Raw genomic sequence first — 15,566 nt, 5'->3', positions numbered from 1 at the left:
TTGTTTGTCATGCTGCTCTCTTATACAGTTGTACTTCCTGCTTCCTGTCATGTGTCTAGTCACATGGCAGGCCAACCATCCATTTTTTAAAGACGCACACTCACTTAAAATGTTAAGAGTAATAAAATGGCCTAAAAAACATGTAAAACACTTAAAACTCTATAATACATTTAAATGATTGTAATAAATAGAGCGGTAAAACACGTCTTTCTAAAAGCCAGCATATTATATAAATAGTGAAGAAAAGGCAAAAGCTTACAGCACCTGGTATTCCCAGGCGGTCTCCCATCCAAGTACTAAGCAGGCCCGACGCTGCTTAGCTTCCGAGATCAGACGAGATCGGGCGCTCTCAGCGCGGTATGGCCGTAAGCGAGGGCTGCTCCAAAAAGTGGGCTATTTAAAGATCAGCCTCCGTAAAAGCCAGCATATTATATAAATAGTGAAGAAAAGGCAAAAGCTTACAGCACCTGGTAATCCCAGGCGGTCTCCCATCCAAGTGTAACAATCGGCCTTATCAGCCGAGTTACAAGACTAAAATGGGGTCAGATTTAACTGTGAGAGATGACTAGTGGTTAAAAGAATGAGACATAAAAGAAGATTGGTTTAAATAGATTTGGTTTATTTACAAGGTTCACATAAAAGACTTTAAAACAACACGATAAAACGAGGTAAACGCTGTTAAAAGAATACAGTTCATTTGTCCATACCCTAAAAACAGTCCAAGAATCCCAGTGTGTTGATAAGTCCAATGTGAGTGTCCACCGGTGTATATACAATCCACAGAAAGTGTAATCCAAAGTTTGCAGGTGGTGAATGGAAAGGTGAGCTCTAAAATTAGCAACTCCTCAATCCAACAGTTTGGTGACTGTCCTTTGTTTGTCATGCTGCTCTCTTATACAGTTGTACTTCCTGCTTCCTGTCATGTGTCTAGTCACATGGCAGGCCAACCATCCATTTTTTAAAGACGCACACTCACTTAAAATGTTAAGAGTAATAAAATGGCCTAAAAAACATGTAAAACACTTAAAACTCTATAATACATTTAAATGATTGTAATAAATAGAGCGGTAAAACACGTCTTTCTAAAAGCCAGCATATTATATAAATAGTGAAGAAAAGGCAAAAGCTTACAGCACCTGGTATTCCCAGGCGGTCTCCCATCCAAGTACTAAGCAGGCCCGACGCTGCTTAGCTTCCGAGATCAGACGAGATCGGGCGCTCTCAGCGCGGTATGGCCGTAAGCGAGGGCTGCTCCAAAAAGTGGGCTATTTAAAGATCAGCCTCCGTAAAAGCCAGCATATTATATAAATAGTGAAGAAAAGGCAAAAGCTTACAGCACCTGGTAATCCCAGGCGGTCTCCCATCCAAGTGTAACAATCGGCCTTATCAGCCGAGTTACAAGACTAAAATGGGGTCAGATTTAACTGTGAGAGATGACTAGTGGTTAAAAGAATGAGACATAAAAGAAGATTGGTTTAAATAGATTTGGTTTATTTACAAGGTTCACATAAAAGACTTTAAAACAACACGATAAAACGAGGTAAACGCTGTTAAAAGAATACAGTTCATTTGTCCATACCCTAAAAACAGTCCAAGAATCCCAGTGTGTTGATAAGTCCAATGTGAGTGTCCACCGGTGTATATACAATCCACAGAAAGTGTAATCCAAAGTTTGCAGGTGGTGAATGGAAAGGTGAGCTCTAAAATTAGCAACTCCTCAATCCAACAGTTTGGTGACTGTCCTTTGTTTGTCATGCTGCTCTCTTATACAGTTGTACTTCCTGCTTCCTGTCATGTGTCTAGTCACATGGCAGGCCAACCATCCATTTTTTAAAGACACACACTCACTTAAAATGTTAAGAGTAATAAAATGGCCTAAAAAACATGTAAAACACTTAAAACTCTATAATACATTTAAATGATTGTAATAAATAGAGCGGTAAAACACGTCTTTCTAAAAGCCAGCATATTATATAAATAGTGAAGAAAAGGCAAAAGCTTACAGCACCTGGTATTCCCAGGCGGTCTCCCATCCAAGTACTAAGCAGGCCCGACGCTGCTTAGCTTCCGAGATCAGACGAGATCGGGCGCTCTCAGCGCGGTATGGCCGTAAGCGAGGGCTGCTCCAAAAAGTGGGCTATTTAAAGATCAGCCTCCGTAAAAGCCAGCATATTATATAAATAGTGAAGAAAAGGCAAAAGCTTACAGCACCTGGTATTCCCAGGCGGTCTCCCATCCAAGTACTAAGCAGGCCCGACGCTGCTTAGCTTCCGAGATCAGACGAGATCGGGCGCTCTCAGCGCGGTATGGCCGTAAGCGAGAGCTGTTCCAAAAAGTGGGCTATTTAAAGATCAGCCTCCGTAAAAGCCAGCATATTATATAAATAGTGAAGAAAAGGCAAAAGCTTACAGCACCTGGTATTCCCAGGCGGTCTCCCATCCAAGTGTAACAATCGGCCTTATCAGCCGAGTTACAAGACTAAAATGGGATCAGATTTAACTGTGAGAGATGACTAGTGGTTAAAAGAATGAGACATAAAAGAAGATTGGTTTAAATAGATTTGGTTTATTTACAAGGTTCACATAAAAGACTTTAAAACAACACGATAAAACGAGGTAAACGCTGTTAAAAGAATACAGTTCATTTGTCCATACCCTAAAAACAGTCCAAGAATCCCAGTGTGTTGATAAGTCCAATGTGAGTGTCCACCGGTGTATATACAATCCACAGAAAGTGTAATCCAAAGTTTGCAGGTGGTGAATGGAAAGGTGAGCTCTAAAATTAGCAACTCCTCAATCCAACAGTTTGGTGACTGTCCTTTGTTTGTCATGCTGCTCTCTTATACAGTTGTACTTCCTGCTTCCTGTCATGTGTCTAGTCACATGGCAGGCCAACCATCCATTTTTTAAAGACACACACTCACTTAAAATGTTAAGAGTAATAAAATGGCCTAAAAAACATGTAAAACACTTAAAACTCTATAATACATTTAAATGATTGTAATAAATAGAGCGGTAAAACACGTCTTTCTAAAAGCCAGCATATTATATAAATAGTGAAGAAAAGGCAAAAGCTTACAGCACCTGGTATTCCCAGGCGGTCTCCCATCCAAGTACTAAGCAGGCCCGACGCTGCTTAGCTTCCGAGATCAGACGAGATCGGGCGCTCTCAGCGCGGTATGGCCGTAAGCGAGGGCTGCTCCAAAAAGTGGGCTATTTAAAGATCAGCCTCCGTAAAAGCCAGCATATTATATAAATAGTGAAGAAAAGGCAAAAGCTTACAGCACCTGGTATTCCCAGGCGGTCTCCCATCCAAGTACTAAGCAGGCCCGACGCTGCTTAGCTTCCGAGATCAGACGAGATCGGGCGCTCTCAGCGCGGTATGGCCGTAAGCGAGGGCTGCTCCAAAAAGTGGGCTATTTAAAGATCAGCCTCCGTAAAAGCCAGCATATTATATAAATAGTGAAGAAAAGGCAAAAGCTTACAGCACCTGGTATTCCCAGGCGGTCTCCCATCCAAGTGTAACAATCGGCCTTATCAGCCGAGTTACAAGACTAAAATGGGATCAGATTTAACTGTGAGAGATGACTAGTGGTTAAAAGAATGAGACATAAAAGAAGATTGGTTTAAATAGATTTGGTTTATTTACAAGGTTCACATAAAAGACTTTAAAACAACACGATAAAACGAGGTAAACGCTGTTAAAAGAATACAGTTCATTTGTCCATACCCTAAAAACAGTCCAAGAATCCCAGTGTGTTGATAAGTCCAATGTGAGTGTCCACCGGTGTATATACAATCCACAGAAAGTGTAATCCAAAGTTTGCAGGTGGTGAATGGAAAGGTGAGCTCTAAAATTAGCAACTCCTCAATCCAACAGTTTGGTGACTGTCCTTTGTTTGTCATGCTGCTCTCTTATACAGTTGTACTTCCTGCTTCCTGTCATGTGTCTAGTCACATGGCAGGCCAACCATCCATTTTTTAAAGACGCACACTCACTTAAAATGTTAAGAGTAATAAAATGGCCTAAAAAACATGTAAAACACTTAAAACTCTATAATACATTTAAATGATTGTAATAAATAGAGCGGTAAAACACGTCTTTCTAAAAGCCAGCATATTATATAAATAGTGAAGAAAAGGCAAAAGCTTACAGCACCTGGTATTCCCAGGCGGTCTCCCATCCAAGTACTAAGCAGGCCCGACGCTGCTTAGCTTCCGAGATCAGACGAGATCGGGCGCTCTCAGCGCGGTATGGCCGTAAGCGAGGGCTGCTCCAAAAAGTGGGCTATTTAAAGATCAGCCTCCGTAAAAGCCAGCATATTATATAAATAGTGAAGAAAAGGCAAAAGCTTACAGCACCTGGTAATCCCAGGCGGTCTCCCATCCAAGTGTAACAATCGGCCTTATCAGCCGAGTTACAAGACTAAAATGGGGTCAGATTTAACTGTGAGAGATGACTAGTGGTTAAAAGAATGAGACATAAAAGAAGATTGGTTTAAATAGATTTGGTTTATTTACAAGGTTCACATAAAAGACTTTAAAACAACACGATAAAACGAGGTAAACGCTGTTAAAAGAATACAGTTCATTTGTCCATACCCTAAAAACAGTCCAAGAATCCCAGTGTGTTGATAAGTCCAATGTGAGTGTCCACCGGTGTATATACAATCCACAGAAAGTGTAATCCAAAGTTTGCAGGTGGTGAATGGAAAGGTGAGCTCTAAAATTAGCAACTCCTCAATCCAACAGTTTGGTGACTGTCCTTTGTTTGTCATGCTGCTCTCTTATACAGTTGTACTTCCTGCTTCCTGTCATGTGTCTAGTCACATGGCAGGCCAACCATCCATTTTTTAAAGACACACACTCACTTAAAATGTTAAGAGTAATAAAATGGCCTAAAAAACATGTAAAACACTTAAAACTCTATAATACATTTAAATGATTGTAATAAATAGAGCGGTAAAACACGTCTTTCTAAAAGCCAGCATATTATATAAATAGTGAAGAAAAGGCAAAAGCTTACAGCACCTGGTATTCCCAGGCGGTCTCCCATCCAAGTACTAAGCAGGCCCGACGCTGCTTAGCTTCCGAGATCAGACGAGATCGGGCGCTCTCAGCGCGGTATGGCCGTAAGCGAGGGCTGCTCCAAAAAGTGGGCTATTTAAAGATCAGCCTCCGTAAAAGCCAGCATATTATATAAATAGTGAAGAAAAGGCAAAAGCTTACAGCACCTGGTATTCCCAGGCGGTCTCCCATCCAAGTACTAAGCAGGCCCGACGCTGCTTAGCTTCCGAGATCAGACGAGATCGGGCGCTCTCAGCGCGGTATGGCCGTAAGCGAGAGCTGTTCCAAAAAGTGGGCTATTTAAAGATCAGCCTCCGTAAAAGCCAGCATATTATATAAATAGTGAAGAAAAGGCAAAAGCTTACAGCACCTGGTATTCCCAGGCGGTCTCCCATCCAAGTGTAACAATCGGCCTTATCAGCCGAGTTACAAGACTAAAATGGGATCAGATTTAACTGTGAGAGATGACTAGTGGTTAAAAGAATGAGACATAAAAGAAGATTGGTTTAAATAGATTTGGTTTATTTACAAGGTTCACATAAAAGACTTTAAAACAACACGATAAAACGAGGTAAACGCTGTTAAAAGAATACAGTTCATTTGTCCATACCCTAAAAACAGTCCAAGAATCCCAGTGTGTTGATAAGTCCAATGTGAGTGTCCACCGGTGTATATACAATCCACAGAAAGTGTAATCCAAAGTTTGCAGGTGGTGAATGGAAAGGTGAGCTCTAAAATTAGCAACTCCTCAATCCAACAGTTTGGTGACTGTCCTTTGTTTGTCATGCTGCTCTCTTATACAGTTGTACTTCCTGCTTCCTGTCATGTGTCTAGTCACATGGCAGGCCAACCATCCATTTTTTAAAGACACACACTCACTTAAAATGTTAAGAGTAATAAAATGGCCTAAAAAACATGTAAAACACTTAAAACTCTATAATACATTTAAATGATTGTAATAAATAGAGCGGTAAAACACGTCTTTCTAAAAGCCAGCATATTATATAAATAGTGAAGAAAAGGCAAAAGCTTACAGCACCTGGTATTCCCAGGCGGTCTCCCATCCAAGTACTAAGCAGGCCCGACGCTGCTTAGCTTCCGAGATCAGACGAGATCGGGCGCTCTCAGCGCGGTATGGCCGTAAGCGAGGGCTGCTCCAAAAAGTGGGCTATTTAAAGATCAGCCTCCGTAAAAGCCAGCATATTATATAAATAGTGAAGAAAAGGCAAAAGCTTACAGCACCTGGTATTCCCAGGCGGTCTCCCATCCAAGTACTAAGCAGGCCCGACGCTGCTTAGCTTCCGAGATCAGACGAGATCGGGCGCTCTCAGCGCGGTATGGCCGTAAGCGAGGGCTGCTCCAAAAAGTGGGCTATTTAAAGATCAGCCTCCGTAAAAGCCAGCATATTATATAAATAGTGAAGAAAAGGCAAAAGCTTACAGCACCTGGTATTCCCAGGCGGTCTCCCATCCAAGTGTAACAATCGGCCTTATCAGCCGAGTTACAAGACTAAAATGGGATCAGATTTAACTGTGAGAGATGACTAGTGGTTAAAAGAATGAGACATAAAAGAAGATTGGTTTAAATAGATTTGGTTTATTTACAAGGTTCACATAAAAGACTTTAAAACAACACGATAAAACGAGGTAAACGCTGTTAAAAGAATACAGTTCATTTGTCCATACCCTAAAAACAGTCCAAGAATCCCAGTGTGTTGATAAGTCCAATGTGAGTGTCCACCGGTGTATATACAATCCACAGAAAGTGTAATCCAAAGTTTGCAGGTGGTGAATGGAAAGGTGAGCTCTAAAATTAGCAACTCCTCAATCCAACAGTTTGGTGACTGTCCTTTGTTTGTCATGCTGCTCTCTTATACAGTTGTACTTCCTGCTTCCTGTCATGTGTCTAGTCACATGGCAGGCCAACCATCCATTTTTTAAAGACGCACACTCACTTAAAATGTTAAGAGTAATAAAATGGCCTAAAAAACATGTAAAACACTTAAAACTCTATAATACATTTAAATGATTGTAATAAATAGAGCGGTAAAACACGTCTTTCTAAAAGCCAGCATATTATATAAATAGTGAAGAAAAGGCAAAAGCTTACAGCACCTGGTATTCCCAGGCGGTCTCCCATCCAAGTACTAAGCAGGCCCGACGCTGCTTAGCTTCCGAGATCAGACGAGATCGGGCGCTCTCAGCGCGGTATGGCCGTAAGCGAGGGCTGCTCCAAAAAGTGGGCTATTTAAAGATCAGCCTCCGTAAAAGCCAGCATATTATATAAATAGTGAAGAAAAGGCAAAAGCTTACAGCACCTGGTAATCCCAGGCGGTCTCCCATCCAAGTGTAACAATCGGCCTTATCAGCCGAGTTACAAGACTAAAATGGGGTCAGATTTAACTGTGAGAGATGACTAGTGGTTAAAAGAATGAGACATAAAAGAAGATTGGTTTAAATAGATTTGGTTTATTTACAAGGTTCACATAAAAGACTTTAAAACAACACGATAAAACGAGGTAAACGCTGTTAAAAGAATACAGTTCATTTGTCCATACCCTAAAAACAGTCCAAGAATCCCAGTGTGTTGATAAGTCCAATGTGAGTGTCCACCGGTGTATATACAATCCACAGAAAGTGTAATCCAAAGTTTGCAGGTGGTGAATGGAAAGGTGAGCTCTAAAATTAGCAACTCCTCAATCCAACAGTTTGGTGACTGTCCTTTGTTTGTCATGCTGCTCTCTTATACAGTTGTACTTCCTGCTTCCTGTCATGTGTCTAGTCACATGGCAGGCCAACCATCCATTTTTTAAAGACGCACACTCACTTAAAATGTTAAGAGTAATAAAATGGCCTAAAAAACATGTAAAACACTTAAAACTCTATAATACATTTAAATGATTGTAATAAATAGAGCGGTAAAACACGTCTTTCTAAAAGCCAGCATATTATATAAATAGTGAAGAAAAGGCAAAAGCTTACAGCACCTGGTATTCCCAGGCGGTCTCCCATCCAAGTACTAAGCAGGCCCGACGCTGCTTAGCTTCCGAGATCAGACGAGATCGGGCGCTCTCAGCGCGGTATGGCCGTAAGCGAGGGCTGCTCCAAAAAGTGGGCTATTTAAAGATCAGCCTCCGTAAAAGCCAGCATATTATATAAATAGTGAAGAAAAGGCAAAAGCTTACAGCACCTGGTAATCCCAGGCGGTCTCCCATCCAAGTGTAACAATCGGCCTTATCAGCCGAGTTACAAGACTAAAATGGGGTCAGATTTAACTGTGAGAGATGACTAGTGGTTAAAAGAATGAGACATAAAAGAAGATTGGTTTAAATAGATTTGGTTTATTTACAAGGTTCACATAAAAGACTTTAAAACAACACGATAAAACGAGGTAAACGCTGTTAAAAGAATACAGTTCATTTGTCCATACCCTAAAAACAGTCCAAGAATCCCAGTGTGTTGATAAGTCCAATGTGAGTGTCCACCGGTGTATATACAATCCACAGAAAGTGTAATCCAAAGTTTGCAGGTGGTGAATGGAAAGGTGAGCTCTAAAATTAGCAACTCCTCAATCCAACAGTTTGGTGACTGTCCTTTGTTTGTCATGCTGCTCTCTTATACAGTTGTACTTCCTGCTTCCTGTCATGTGTCTAGTCACATGGCAGGCCAACCATCCATTTTTTAAAGACACACACTCACTTAAAATGTTAAGAGTAATAAAATGGCCTAAAAAACATGTAAAACACTTAAAACTCTATAATACATTTAAATGATTGTAATAAATAGAGCGGTAAAACACGTCTTTCTAAAAGCCAGCATATTATATAAATAGTGAAGAAAAGGCAAAAGCTTACAGCACCTGGTATTCCCAGGCGGTCTCCCATCCAAGTACTAAGCAGGCCCGACGCTGCTTAGCTTCCGAGATCAGACGAGATCGGGCGCTCTCAGCGCGGTATGGCCGTAAGCGAGGGCTGCTCCAAAAAGTGGGCTATTTAAAGATCAGCCTCCGTAAAAGCCAGCATATTATATAAATAGTGAAGAAAAGGCAAAAGCTTACAGCACCTGGTATTCCCAGGCGGTCTCCCATCCAAGTACTAAGCAGGCCCGACGCTGCTTAGCTTCCGAGATCAGACGAGATCGGGCGCTCTCAGCGCGGTATGGCCGTAAGCGAGGGCTGCTCCAAAAAGTGGGCTATTTAAAGATCAGCCTCCGTAAAAGCCAGCATATTATATAAATAGTGAAGAAAAGGCAAAAGCTTACAGCACCTGGTAATCCCAGGCGGTCTCCCATCCAAGTGTAACAATCGGCCTTATCAGCCGAGTTACAAGACTAAAATGGGGTCAGATTTAACTGTGAGAGATGACTAGTGGTTAAAAGAATGAGACATAAAAGAAGATTGGTTTAAATAGATTTGGTTTATTTACAAGGTTCACATAAAAGACTTTAAAACAACACGATAAAACGAGGTAAACGCTGTTAAAAGAATACAGTTCATTTGTCCATACCCTAAAAACAGTCCAAGAATCCCAGTGTGTTGATAAGTCCAATGTGAGTGTCCACCGGTGTATATACAATCCACAGAAAGTGTAATCCAAAGTTTGCAGGTGGTGAATGGAAAGGTGAGCTCTAAAATTAGCAACTCCTCAATCCAACAGTTTGGTGACTGTCCTTTGTTTGTCATGCTGCTCTCTTATACAGTTGTACTTCCTGCTTCCTGTCATGTGTCTAGTCACATGGCAGGCCAACCATCCATTTTTTAAAGACACACACTCACTTAAAATGTTAAGAGTAATAAAATGGCCTAAAAAACATGTAAAACACTTAAAACTCTATAATACATTTAAATGATTGTAATAAATAGAGCGGTAAAACACGTCTTTCTAAAAGCCAGCATATTATATAAATAGTGAAGAAAAGGCAAAAGCTTACAGCACCTGGTAATCCCAGGCGGTCTCCCATCCAAGTACTAAGCAGGCCCGACGCTGCTTAGCTTCCGAGATCAGACGAGATCGGGCGCTCTCAGCGCGGTATGGCCGTAAGCGAGGGCTGCTCCAAAAAGTGGGCTATTTAAAGATCAGCCTCCGTAAAAGCCAGCATATTATATAAATAGTGAAGAAAAGGCAAAAGCTTACAGCACCTGGTATTCCCAGGCGGTCTCCCATCCAAGTACTAAGCAGGCCCGACGCTGCTTAGCTTCCGAGATCAGACGAGATCGGGCGCTCTCAGCGCGGTATGGCCGTAAGCGAGGGCTGCTCCAAAAAGTGGGCTATTTAAAGATCAGCCTCCGTAAAAGCCAGCATATTATATAAATAGTGAAGAAAAGGCAAAAGCTTACAGCACCTGGTATTCCCAGGCGGTCTCCCATCCAAGTGTAACAATCGGCCTTATCAGCCGAGTTACAAGACTAAAATGGGATCAGATTTAACTGTGAGAGATGACTAGTGGTTAAAAGAATGAGACATAAAAGAAGATTGGTTTAAATAGATTTGGTTTATTTACAAGGTTCACATAAAAGACTTTAAAACAACACGATAAAACGAGGTAAACGCTGTTAAAAGAATACAGTTCATTTGTCCATACCCTAAAAACAGTCCAAGAATCCCAGTGTGTTGATAAGTCCAATGTGAGTGTCCACCGGTGTATATACAATCCACAGAAAGTGTAATCCAAAGTTTGCAGGTGGTGAATGGAAAGGTGAGCTCTAAAATTAGCAACTCCTCAATCCAACAGTTTGGTGACTGTCCTTTGTTTGTCATGCTGCTCTCTTATACAGTTGTACTTCCTGCTTCCTGTCATGTGTCTAGTCACATGGCAGGCCAACCATCCATTTTTTAAAGACACACACTCACTTAAAATGTTAAGAGTAATAAAATGGCCTAAAAAACATGTAAAACACTTAAAACTCTATAATACATTTAAATGATTGTAATAAATAGAGCGGTAAAACACGTCTTTCTAAAAGCCAGCATATTATATAAATAGTGAAGAAAAGGCAAAAGCTTACAGCACCTGGTATTCCCAGGCGGTCTCCCATCCAAGTACTAAGCAGGCCCGACGCTGCTTAGCTTCCGAGATCAGACGAGATCGGGCGCTCTCAGCGCGGTATGGCCGTAAGCGAGGGCTGCTCCAAAAAGTGGGCTATTTAAAGATCAGCCTCCGTAAAAGCCAGCATATTATATAAATAGTGAAGAAAAGGCAAAAGCTTACAGCACCTGGTAATCCCAGGCGGTCTCCCATCCAAGTGTAACAATCGGCCTTATCAGCCGAGTTACAAGACTAAAATGGGGTCAGATTTAACTGTGAGAGATGACTAGTGGTTAAAAGAATGAGACATAAAAGAAGATTGGTTTAAATAGATTTGGTTTATTTACAAGGTTCACATAAAAGACTTTAAAACAACACGATAAAACGAGGTAAACGCTGTTAAAAGAATACAGTTCATTTGTCCATACCCTAAAAACAGTCCAAGAATCCCAGTGTGTTGATAAGTCCAATGTGAGTGTCCACCGGTGTATATACAATCCACAGAAAGTGTAATCCAAAGTTTGCAGGTGGTGAATGGAAAGGTGAGCTCTAAAATTAGCAACTCCTCAATCCAACAGTTTGGTGACTGTCCTTTGTTTGTCATGCTGCTCTCTTATACAGTTGTACTTCCTGCTTCCTGTCATGTGTCTAGTCACATGGCAGGCCAACCATCCATTTTTTAAAGACGCACACTCACTTAAAATGTTAAGAGTAATAAAATGGCCTAAAAAACATGTAAAACACTTAAAACTCTATAATACATTTAAATGATTGTAATAAATAGAGCGGTAAAACACGTCTTTCTAAAAGCCAGCATATTATATAAATAGTGAAGAAAAGGCAAAAGCTTACAGCACCTGGTATTCCCAGGCGGTCTCCCATCCAAGTACTAAGCAGGCCCGACGCTGCTTAGCTTCCGAGATCAGACGAGATCGGGCGCTCTCAGCGCGGTATGGCCGTAAGCGAGGGCTGCTCCAAAAAGTGGGCTATTTAAAGATCAGCCTCCGTAAAAGCCAGCATATTATATAAATAGTGAAGAAAAGGCAAAAGCTTACAGCACCTGGTAATCCCAGGCGGTCTCCCATCCAAGTGTAACAATCGGCCTTATCAGCCGAGTTACAAGACTAAAATGGGGTCAGATTTAACTGTGAGAGATGACTAGTGGTTAAAAGAATGAGACATAAAAGAAGATTGGTTTAAATAGATTTGGTTTATTTACAAGGTTCACATAAAAGACTTTAAAACAACACGATAAAACGAGGTAAACGCTGTTAAAAGAATACAGTTCATTTGTCCATACCCTAAAAACAGTCCAAGAATCCCAGTGTGTTGATAAGTCCAATGTGAGTGTCCACCGGTGTATATACAATCCACAGAAAGTGTAATCCAAAGTTTGCAGGTGGTGAATGGAAAGGTGAGCTCTAAAATTAGCAACTCCTCAATCCAACAGTTTGGTGACTGTCCTTTGTTTGTCATGCTGCTCTCTTATACAGTTGTACTTCCTGCTTCCTGTCATGTGTCTAGTCACATGGCAGGCCAACCATCCATTTTTTAAAGACACACACTCACTTAAAATGTTAAGAGTAATAAAATGGCCTAAAAAACATGTAAAACACTTAAAACTCTATAATACATTTAAATGATTGTAATAAATAGAGCGGTAAAACACGTCTTTCTAAAAGCCAGCATATTATATAAATAGTGAAGAAAAGGCAAAAGCTTACAGCACCTGGTATTCCCAGGCGGTCTCCCATCCAAGTACTAAGCAGGCCCGACGCTGCTTAGCTTCCGAGATCAGACGAGATCGGGCGCTCTCAGCGCGGTATGGCCGTAAGCGAGGGCTGCTCCAAAAAGTGGGCTATTTAAAGATCAGCCTCCGTAAAAGCCAGCATATTATATAAATAGTGAAGAAAAGGCAAAAGCTTACAGCACCTGGTATTCCCAGGCGGTCTCCCATCCAAGTACTAAGCAGGCCCGACGCTGCTTAGCTTCCGAGATCAGACGAGATCGGGCGCTCTCAGCGCGGTATGGCCGTAAGCGAGGGCTGCTCCAAAAAGTGGGCTATTTAAAGATCAGCCTCCGTAAAAGCCAGCATATTATATAAATAGTGAAGAAAAGGCAAAAGCTTACAGCACCTGGTAATCCCAGGCGGTCTCCCATCCAAGTGTAACAATCGGCCTTATCAGCCGAGTTACAAGACTAAAATGGGGTCAGATTTAACTGTGAGAGATGACTAGTGGTTAAAAGAATGAGACATAAAAGAAGATTGGTTTAAATAGATTTGGTTTATTTACAAGGTTCACATAAAAGACTTTAAAACAACACGATAAAACGAGGTAAACGCTGTTAAAAGAATACAGTTCATTTGTCCATACCCTAAAAACAGTCCAAGAATCCCAGTGTGTTGATAAGTCCAATGTGAGTGTCCACCGGTGTATATACAATCCACAGAAAGTGTAATCCAAAGTTTGCAGGTGGTGAATGGAAAGGTGAGCTCTAAAATTAGCAACTCCTCAATCCAACAGTTTGGTGACTGTCCTTTGTTTGTCATGCTGCTCTCTTATACAGTTGTACTTCCTGCTTCCTGTCATGTGTCTAGTCACATGGCAGGCCAACCATCCATTTTTTAAAGACACACACTCACTTAAAATGTTAAGAGTAATAAAATGGCCTAAAAAACATGTAAAACACTTAAAACTCTATAATACATTTAAATGATTGTAATAAATAGAGCGGTAAAACACGTCTTTCTAAAAGCCAGCATATTATATAAATAGTGAAGAAAAGGCAAAAGCTTACAGCACCTGGTAATCCCAGGCGGTCTCCCATCCAAGTACTAAGCAGGCCCGACGCTGCTTAGCTTCCGAGATCAGACGAGATCGGGCGCTCTCAGCGCGGTATGGCCGTAAGCGAGGGCTGCTCCAAAAAGTGGGCTATTTAAAGATCAGCCTCCGTAAAAGCCAGCATATTATATAAATAGTGAAGAAAAGGCAAAAGCTTACAGCACCTGGTATTCCCAGGCGGTCTCCCATCCAAGTACTAAGCAGGCCCGACGCTGCTTAGCTTCCGAGATCAGACGAGATCGGGCGCTCTCAGCGCGGTATGGCCGTAAGCGAGGGCTGCTCCAAAAAGTGGGCTATTTAAAGATCAGCCTCCGTAAAAGCCAGCATATTATATAAATAGTGAAGAAAAGGCAAAAGCTTACAGCACCTGGTATTCCCAGGCGGTCTCCCATCCAAGTGTAACAATCGGCCTTATCAGCCGAGTTACAAGACTAAAATGGGATCAGATTTAACTGTGAGAGATGACTAGTGGTTAAAAGAATGAGACATAAAAGAAGATTGGTTTAAATAGATTTGGTTTATTTACAAGGTTCACATAAAAGACTTTAAAACAACACGATAAAACGAGGTAAACGCTGTTAAAAGAATACAGTTCATTTGTCCATACCCTAAAAACAGTCCAAGAATCCCAGTGTGTTGATAAGTCCAATGTGAGTGTCCACCGGTGTATATACAATCCACAGAAAGTGTAATCCAAAGTTTGCAGGTGGTGAATGGAAAGGTGAGCTCTAAAATTAGCAACTCCTCAATCCAACAGTTTGGTGACTGTCCTTTGTTTGTCATGCTGCTCTCTTATACAGTTGTACTTCCTGCTTCCTGTCATGTGTCTAGTCACATGGCAGGCCAACCATCCATTTTTTAAAGACACACACTCACTTAAAATGTTAAGAGTAATAAAATGGCCTAAAAAACATGTAAAACACTTAAAACTCTATAATACATTTAAATGATTGTAATAAATAGAGCGGTAAAACACGTCTTTCTAAAAGCCAGCATATTATATAAATAGTGAAGAAAAGGCAAAAGCTTACAGCACCTGGTATTCCCAGGCGGTCTCCCATCCAAGTACTAAGCAGGCCCGACGCTGCTTAGCTTCCGAGATCAGACGAGATCGGGCGCTCTCAGCGCGGTATGGCCGTAAGCGAGGGCTGCTCCAAAAAGTGGGCTATTTAAAGATCAGCCTCCGTAAAAGCCAGCATATTATATAAATAGTGAAGAAAAGGCAAAAGCTTACAGCACCTGGTATTCCCAGGCGGTCTCCCATCCAAGTACTAAGCAGGCCCGACGCTGCTTAGCTTCCGAGATCAGACGAGATCGGGCGCTCTCAGCGCGGTATGGCCGTAAGCGAGGGCTGCTCCAAAAAGTGGGCTATTTAAAGATCAGCCTCCGTAAAAGCCAGCATATTATATAAATAGTGAAGAAAAGGCAAAAGCTTACAGCACCTGGTATTCCCAGGCGGTCTCCCATCCAAGTGTAACAATCGGCCTTATCAGCCGAGTTACAAGACTAAAATGGGATCAGATTTAACTGTGAGAGATGACTAGTGGTTAAAAGAATGAGACATAAAAGAAGATTGGTTTAAATAGATTTGGTTTATTTACAAGGTTCACATAAAAGACTTTAAAACAACACGA

General features: G+C 41.4%; 25 non-coding genes and 1 pseudogene across 25 annotated transcripts; all 26 read right to left on the bottom strand.

Moving 5' to 3' along the window:
* The window catches only part of LOC141318658 (uncharacterized), a 530,387-nt pseudogene that overhangs the window by 290,719 nt on the left and 224,102 nt on the right, over positions 1 to 15,566 (bottom strand).
* LOC141298449 (5S ribosomal RNA) lies at positions 253 to 371 on the bottom strand. The gene has a single exon (XR_012341589.1). It is a non-coding gene; the product is annotated as a 5S ribosomal RNA (ribosomal RNA).
* LOC141298442 (5S ribosomal RNA) lies at positions 1,125 to 1,243 on the bottom strand. Its single transcript, XR_012341588.1, has one exon. It is a non-coding gene; the product is annotated as a 5S ribosomal RNA (ribosomal RNA).
* LOC141298437 (5S ribosomal RNA) lies at positions 1,997 to 2,115 on the bottom strand. Its single transcript, XR_012341585.1, has one exon. It is a non-coding gene; the product is annotated as a 5S ribosomal RNA (ribosomal RNA).
* On the bottom strand, positions 2,200 to 2,318 carry LOC141298425 (5S ribosomal RNA). Its single transcript, XR_012341582.1, has one exon. It is a non-coding gene; the product is annotated as a 5S ribosomal RNA (ribosomal RNA).
* Positions 3,072 to 3,190, bottom strand: LOC141298418 (5S ribosomal RNA). Its single transcript, XR_012341580.1, has one exon. It is a non-coding gene; the product is annotated as a 5S ribosomal RNA (ribosomal RNA).
* On the bottom strand, positions 3,275 to 3,393 carry LOC141298414 (5S ribosomal RNA). The gene has a single exon (XR_012341577.1). It is a non-coding gene; the product is annotated as a 5S ribosomal RNA (ribosomal RNA).
* LOC141298406 (5S ribosomal RNA) lies at positions 4,147 to 4,265 on the bottom strand. Its single transcript, XR_012341576.1, has one exon. It is a non-coding gene; the product is annotated as a 5S ribosomal RNA (ribosomal RNA).
* On the bottom strand, positions 5,019 to 5,137 carry LOC141298403 (5S ribosomal RNA). The gene has a single exon (XR_012341575.1). It is a non-coding gene; the product is annotated as a 5S ribosomal RNA (ribosomal RNA).
* Positions 5,222 to 5,340, bottom strand: LOC141298391 (5S ribosomal RNA). The gene has a single exon (XR_012341573.1). It is a non-coding gene; the product is annotated as a 5S ribosomal RNA (ribosomal RNA).
* On the bottom strand, positions 6,094 to 6,212 carry LOC141298383 (5S ribosomal RNA). The gene has a single exon (XR_012341572.1). It is a non-coding gene; the product is annotated as a 5S ribosomal RNA (ribosomal RNA).
* Positions 6,297 to 6,415, bottom strand: LOC141298376 (5S ribosomal RNA). The gene has a single exon (XR_012341570.1). It is a non-coding gene; the product is annotated as a 5S ribosomal RNA (ribosomal RNA).
* LOC141298369 (5S ribosomal RNA) lies at positions 7,169 to 7,287 on the bottom strand. The gene has a single exon (XR_012341569.1). It is a non-coding gene; the product is annotated as a 5S ribosomal RNA (ribosomal RNA).
* LOC141298367 (5S ribosomal RNA) lies at positions 8,041 to 8,159 on the bottom strand. Its single transcript, XR_012341568.1, has one exon. It is a non-coding gene; the product is annotated as a 5S ribosomal RNA (ribosomal RNA).
* LOC141298363 (5S ribosomal RNA) lies at positions 8,913 to 9,031 on the bottom strand. Its single transcript, XR_012341566.1, has one exon. It is a non-coding gene; the product is annotated as a 5S ribosomal RNA (ribosomal RNA).
* LOC141298356 (5S ribosomal RNA) lies at positions 9,116 to 9,234 on the bottom strand. The gene has a single exon (XR_012341565.1). It is a non-coding gene; the product is annotated as a 5S ribosomal RNA (ribosomal RNA).
* LOC141318773 (5S ribosomal RNA) lies at positions 9,988 to 10,106 on the bottom strand. The gene has a single exon (XR_012353070.1). It is a non-coding gene; the product is annotated as a 5S ribosomal RNA (ribosomal RNA).
* LOC141298350 (5S ribosomal RNA) lies at positions 10,191 to 10,309 on the bottom strand. Its single transcript, XR_012341564.1, has one exon. It is a non-coding gene; the product is annotated as a 5S ribosomal RNA (ribosomal RNA).
* LOC141298342 (5S ribosomal RNA) lies at positions 11,063 to 11,181 on the bottom strand. The gene has a single exon (XR_012341563.1). It is a non-coding gene; the product is annotated as a 5S ribosomal RNA (ribosomal RNA).
* On the bottom strand, positions 11,935 to 12,053 carry LOC141298334 (5S ribosomal RNA). Its single transcript, XR_012341562.1, has one exon. It is a non-coding gene; the product is annotated as a 5S ribosomal RNA (ribosomal RNA).
* LOC141298326 (5S ribosomal RNA) lies at positions 12,807 to 12,925 on the bottom strand. The gene has a single exon (XR_012341560.1). It is a non-coding gene; the product is annotated as a 5S ribosomal RNA (ribosomal RNA).
* On the bottom strand, positions 13,010 to 13,128 carry LOC141298319 (5S ribosomal RNA). The gene has a single exon (XR_012341559.1). It is a non-coding gene; the product is annotated as a 5S ribosomal RNA (ribosomal RNA).
* On the bottom strand, positions 13,882 to 14,000 carry LOC141318771 (5S ribosomal RNA). Its single transcript, XR_012353068.1, has one exon. It is a non-coding gene; the product is annotated as a 5S ribosomal RNA (ribosomal RNA).
* Positions 14,085 to 14,203, bottom strand: LOC141298311 (5S ribosomal RNA). Its single transcript, XR_012341558.1, has one exon. It is a non-coding gene; the product is annotated as a 5S ribosomal RNA (ribosomal RNA).
* Positions 14,957 to 15,075, bottom strand: LOC141298303 (5S ribosomal RNA). The gene has a single exon (XR_012341557.1). It is a non-coding gene; the product is annotated as a 5S ribosomal RNA (ribosomal RNA).
* LOC141298296 (5S ribosomal RNA) lies at positions 15,160 to 15,278 on the bottom strand. The gene has a single exon (XR_012341556.1). It is a non-coding gene; the product is annotated as a 5S ribosomal RNA (ribosomal RNA).

The sequence above is a fragment of the Garra rufa genome, chromosome 1, assembly GCF_049309525.1.
Source record: "Garra rufa chromosome 1, GarRuf1.0, whole genome shotgun sequence".
NCBI lineage: Eukaryota > Metazoa > Chordata > Actinopteri > Cypriniformes > Cyprinidae > Garra > Garra rufa.
The sequence above is the reverse complement of the archived record's forward strand: the minus strand, read 5'-3'. Positions and strand labels throughout refer to the sequence as shown.